The sequence below is a fragment of the Mytilus trossulus genome, unplaced genomic scaffold (genome assembly GCF_036588685.1).
Source record: "Mytilus trossulus isolate FHL-02 unplaced genomic scaffold, PNRI_Mtr1.1.1.hap1 h1tg000350l__unscaffolded, whole genome shotgun sequence".
Taxonomy (NCBI): Eukaryota; Metazoa; Mollusca; class Bivalvia; order Mytilida; family Mytilidae; genus Mytilus; species Mytilus trossulus.
Genome location: NW_026963335.1, coordinates 360,524 through 367,140, shown reverse-complemented (window position 1 = coordinate 367,140; position 6,617 = coordinate 360,524). Strand labels below are relative to the sequence as shown.

The following is a 6,617-nucleotide window of genomic DNA, read 5'->3' as shown; positions in this document are numbered from 1 at the left end:
GAAAAATTTACAAAATTATTTTTTTCCAAAATGCTGAAAAAAGTTTAAATTCCATTTTTTTTTTTTCAAAATTAAACAAAAAGAAGAAAAATATGGTTAATTATCACTGTGTATCATCACCACCATATATAGGAATAAATGACACATGTTCACGGCTGCCAAAAGATTAGAATGTGTTCACATTTTATTTCAATGATAAAAACTCTTCACTGAACAGATCAGTTGGAGCTGAAAATTTGTTTAACATACCCTGGACAGTAGCTGCAATTAGTTCCTGAAAGTTCCTAATCATTTAGTAGTGGTAAGTGTCATTTTAGTTTATTGTTATTATATCTGTAATAAACATGTTTAATCAATAAATTGAGGTCTGGAGCTGGCATGTCAGTTAACTGCTAGTAGTCTGTTGTTATTTATGTATTATTGTCATTTTATTTATTTTCTTTTGTTACATCTTTTGACATTGGACTCAGACTTCTCTTGAACTGAATTTTAATGTGCGTATTGTTATTCTTTTACTTTTCTACATTGGCTAGAGGTATAGGGGGAGGGTTGAGATCTCATAAACATGTTTAACCCCGCCGCAAGTTTGCGCCTGTCCCAAGTCAGGAGCCTCTGGCCTTTGTTAGTCTTGTATGATTTTAAATTTTATTTTCTTGTGTATAATTCGGAGTTTAGTATGACGTCCATTATCACTGTACTATTATGCATATTTTAGGGGCCAGCTGAAGGACACCTACGGGTGCGGGAATTCTCGCTTCATTGAAGACCCATTGGTTGCCTTCGGCTGTTGTTTGCTCTATGGTCGGTTGGTTGTCGCTTTGACATATTCACCATTTCCTTTTTCAATTTTATTTGTTGCACTATGGTTTTTGCCTTTGTCTCAATAGCAGCTAACTTTTTGTATATATTGTACATGTACATGAAAGTCGTCAAAACATCAACCCAAAAATGTAAGATCTGTAAATTTGCTTTCGCAATTTTTGTGTTCTTCCCATGCCGAAATTCTAACCCATGTTACTGAGATATTGTGACACCAAATCTGTACAATTTTTAAACACCAGAGAAGAGCAGGTGATTTAAACACTTTTGTGTAATCCAGTATTATATAAGATGTTTTTGTGTCTAATGTTATAGTGCAGTTTGAGCACTCAAAAACATGTTCATTATGTCCACTGGTTGTGTTTGGTTGCTGTCTGCCATATTAAATGGATTTCCCTTTTTTTTTTTTTTTGCTTAAATTTGTCTATTAGCTTTCTCTTTTGAAATTAAAAGAAAACAGTTCACAAATTAGGTGTGCTGGGCTTATTTTAATTAACCTTCATCAGAAACATACAATCAAAAATTTGACAGCAAACGATGTAGATACCATTATCTTGGGACTTGATAAGCCCATGTATAACGATCTTTAAATTAAGGCTTTTGCTTATTGTTGAAGACTTCAGGTGACCTGTTCTTGTTTACATCAGTGCCCTATTATGCAGGGCGAGTAGTTGTCTCAATTGCAATCATTCCATGTATCCTTGCTTTTGTAGCATTTAAAGACTTCAATTCTTAAATCATTTAAGTTAACACATTTTAATTTCAAAACATTCAACAGATATTTCCAAATAACAAATTTTGTAAACAACAGATATAATTGGTAACTGGTAATTATTTTACAGTCAATATGTTTTTATATTTATCAAGAGGCATCATAATCATGTTCATTAAATTCTTTCCTTGTCAGACTGTTACTGATCTCAAAACCAGTGAAAATTGCAAGTAGCTTTTAGTTTCTAGTAGTACTATTTTGATAAGATGTGTAATTTTTCGTCATTTCTTTTGATGTTCTGTCATAATCAGTCAGACTATTTCACCAAGATGTTTTCAAATTCTCCTAGTACTTCAAAGTGCTCTTTTTTCAATTATAATCTGAAATACACAAAACCAACAGGTTAGTAACTTCATAATGTACTAACTTTAAAACATGTCAGATTAATATGATTAAGAAAATGATGTGCAGCACAGTCTTGTTATTTGACTGACCAGTTGGTGCATGTTTGGACACAATATTCAAGCTTGATAGACTGTCTGTATTTGGATTTTGATCAAAATTATGAGAAAAAAAAATCCCCCTCCCCCAATTTTTTTCAACCCCCTTTCAGTAATTACCCCAAAACTTAATCCCAGCCTTTTTCTTTGTGGTATGGTACTTTGCAGTACAATTTTAAAGAAATCCATACACTTAAACACAAAATATTGTCTGGAAATTAGAAAAATGCTTGTTTTTGACCCCCTATTTCCTGAACATTTGAGGCAATTACCCCTTTAAACAATTCCAGTCTACCCTTTGTGATATGGAACCTTGAAGAACAATTTCAGAGAGATTAGTACACTGGCACACAAGTTAATGTCTCGAAACTACAAAAATGCTTCTTTTTTGCCCCTAATTTCTAAACTGTTGGTACCATCACCCCAAAAATCAACCCAACCTTCCTTTTTGGTATTAAACCTTGTGTAAAATTTCATGGATATCTATTCGCTTAAACTATATAATTATCTGGAAACCATATGTGTCGACATACATCGCTAACGACAACATCATACCATAATATGACTCAATTTTATTCTTCTAACTTATAAAAATCAGGACGCTGTTTTTTACTTTTTAATTGTTTAACATTTTACAATGGGGGGCTTTTATTAATAGCTTATTACAATATATATGGTAATTAATTTTGCTAAAGGCTGAAAGCAAACCACTGAACTGTCATTGTTCATAAAGATAGTTTTCATGGGCAATCTTAGCACATCTCTTCATTTTTACATGATGATCATTTTGAAAATCAGTCATTGTTATTTGTGGAAACCCTTCTTGGAATTTAGTGAAACTTGAATATATAAGCATAACCATTTTTATGATAAAAAAAATTCAAAATATTTTCATTTCCTGTATCTACATGATCTAATTAATAAAGGATTTTAGTATTTTTGCAGTTAACATATATCTGTAGCTTCTTTCTAGGGTTTAATATAAAACCAAGAGTGCACACGCTGAAATGTCTCGCCTTCTTTTGTAGTCCTTAAAATAAAGCTTTATTACAATTGAAACATAACCTTAACATTAACCAAAAAAACTAAAAATTGACCACTAAACCATGAAAATGAGGCCAAGGACAGGCAAGGTGAGATGAACCATACAAGGCACACATCTATACAGCTAATAATTCTTCCATACAACTTATATATTTCCATACACCTAATATAGTTATTAAAGCAGTAGACTTATTGCATATAGTATTAGATAAAAAGACAAAAACTCAAAAACTTAACTTTGACCACTGACCATGAAAATGAGGTCAAGGGCAGATGACACATACCAGCTAGAAATGTACACCTAACAATCATTCTGATATTATTTCCATACACCAAATATATTAGACCTATTGCAAATAGTATAAGAAAAACAGAGAAAAAAACACAAAAACTCAACTATAATCACTGAACCATGGAAATGAGGTCAAGGTCAGATGTCAGACAACTGCCAGTTGGACATGTACACCTTACAGTCCTCCATACACCAAATATACTAGACATATTGCTTTTAGTATCTGAGATATGGACTTGACCACCAAAACTTAACCTTGTTCACTGATCCATGAAAGGAGGTCAAGGTCAAGTGAAAACTGTATGACAGCCATGAGGACCTTGCAAGGTACTCACATACCAAATATAGTTATCCTATTACTTATAATAAGAGAGAATTTCACTTTACAAACCAGATGATCCGCAGGGCACAGCTTTATAGGACCACAGAGGTCGAACCCTGAACAGTTGGGGCAAGTATGGACACTACATTTAAGCTTGATACAGCTCTGAATTTGGATTGTGATTAAATAGTTGACACAAGATAGGTTTCTGACACAGAATGAATGTGGTCTAAGAACTTACACTTAATAAACTGTTATCACAGAGATATGTATCGCCTTTTTGTAATTTTGATAATGCAATGTTCAAATTAAATAGCAATATTTTAACATGTAAGTTATGCAAATATTCATGTAATTTTGATTATGCAATGTTGAAATTAAATAGCAATATTTTAACATGTAAGTTATGCAAATATTCATGTAATTTTGATAATGCAATGTTGAAATTAAATAGCAATATTTTAACATGTAAGTTATGCAAATATTCAAAGTCTATGAACAATGACTGAAGGTACATGGCTAAACAATCTCCATGGAATGAGATGTGCCAATGATAAATATAATAAAACTGCATACCAATTACCATTGACTCATAATAAGTAGTTCCCCTTTAAACAAATCTAAACATAAACATTAACTTTTAAACTATGTAAAAGTTTCAAAGTCAATGAACCATGATCAGGGGTGGGGCTATATAATCTCCATGAAAACAACACTTTCAAATGACAATAAATTTGCATACCAAATATCATTGACTTAACATTAGCAATTCATCTTAAACTGATATTATCACAAACTAATACATGTAAACTAAGCAAAAGTTTCAAAGTCAATAGACCATGACTGAGGGGGCAGGGCCAAATATTCTCCATGGAAATGAGATGTGCTAATGTTTATAAAACTGAACACCAATTAACATTGGCCTACCACCAATGGTTCCCCTTGAACTGACCGTATCAAACTAATACATATTAACTTAGCAAAATTATTAAAGTCTATAGACCATGACTAAGGAGGCGGAGTCAAAAAATCTCCATGAAAATGAGATATGCCAATGCTTATACAACTGCATACCAAATATCATTGACCTACCACTAGTGGTTCACCATAAATTGACCTACAACTAATACATTGTTGATGCTGCCGCTGCGGGGGACACCATACCTATGTCTCATTTTTTTACTCCGTCAAGGCGTGAAAAAAACTTATAAATTTTAAATTGGACATTTACCTATTATGGTCAAATATCCAAAATATAAATACATGGTTAGATTCAGCATATCATCATGATCATAGAACCCCAAGAATTCAATTTTTGATGAAATCAAATAATGTGCAATTTTAGACCCTTTAGACCTCAAGCATGTCAATGTGGATCAATTTGATAACCGGGCCCAAATATTAAAAATCTAAATACACGGTTAGATTCAGCATATTAAAGAACCCTATTTTTGTTGAAATCAAACAAAGTTGACCCTAATTTGGACCAACAGTCCATAATCAAAAATCTAAGTACATGTTTAGATTCAGCATCAAAGAAGTCCAATTATTCAACTTTTGTTAAAATCAAACAAAGTTTCATTTGGACCCTTTGTACCTTAATGTAGACCAATTTGAAAACAGGACCAAAAAATTAAAAATCTAAAAAACTCCCAAAATCAATTTGAAACTCCATTTCTAGTCTTTAACCTTGTGTTTAAATTTCATAGGTTTCTATTTACTTGAATGACATGGACATCAAATAACTGATACCGTGGATACTGTGTCATACTTTCACAGATTTCTATGAAACTTTGCAGATGCTTTTATGATTGCATTTTTAGTTGTGCTAATGTTGATGGTATGTTATAATATACATGTACTGCCCACTTTAAACAAATTTTATTGTTTCACATACAGTTATTACCATCTTACCCAATACATCTTTGATGCTTACTCGAGGTACATGTATTAATACAAATATAAACATTATTTTAAATTTATGTTTACCTTCATTTGATATCCTTAATCTTCAGTCAAACTTTCAGACTCCTCAACCATTTTTTGTCAACAGAGGAAATTTACTTCCTTTATCTACAATAAAATCCTAATTAAAACTAGACCTTAAAAAAAACTCTATGGCTAATTTATTAAATAATTACGAGTTGACTGACAATTTCAACCATTCATGATACTTATTTGATGATCTTTTCTTGTTGATCATTTTTGCGACTCAAACTAAAATCTGTCTCCATCTATATGTTATTTGTTTAGATGACATCAAGTGATGGCTATAATCATTCATTTATAGGTCTAGGTTAGCTTTAAAGGGCATACGACACAGTTACAGAGGAGGTTATGACGTTGCTAATGCAAAATGTTATTTTCGCGACATCAAACTTTAACATACCAGGGAAAAATGCATTTTTCGACTGATTTTTATCATTCAAACTGAATTTATTTGAAAACGAGTTCATGGAACCCCATTTTTCCAAACAGCAATTTGTTTGACTTTCAATTTGCAGGGAGATTATGTGACCCAAATTTTATAAAACTGTAAATAAAGGATTTTTTTTAATTTTGATAAACATAAAGCCAAAAATGACATATTTTTCCTCAATTCATGAACATTTGATAAATACGAGTTATTTCGGAATAAAAAATGCATAATTTTTTAGGATACTTATAAAATACAGAAATTACCGATTATTTAAAGTCATAAGAAATCTCAAATTAAAAAAAAAATATGCATATATATGTTTTTTATAACTAAATGGTTAGTTTTCATTAAACAACTTATGTACATATACTTTTTTCTGAGGAAAATTCTTTAATTTGTCCAGAAGAGTACTTATCTTTAATTGCTTGCTGCCAGCAAGCAATTTGCCGACATATTTTCCGTATGCATAGTGACCCGAGCGTAACCCTCCCCGTAAAAATCTGGTGACC

At 31.8% G+C, this 6,617-nt stretch overlaps 1 long non-coding RNA gene across 1 annotated transcript; it reads right to left on the bottom strand.

Annotated features, from left to right (window-relative positions):
* Positions 1-1,556: 1,556 nt before the first annotated feature.
* LOC134701854 (uncharacterized) lies at positions 1,557-5,785 on the bottom strand. The gene is made up of 2 exons (XR_010104229.1): positions 5,679-5,785; positions 1,557-1,911 (listed from the first exon to the last, which is right to left on the bottom strand). It is a non-coding gene; the product is annotated as an uncharacterized LOC134701854 (long non-coding RNA).
* Positions 5,786-6,617: the final 832 nt, after the last annotated feature.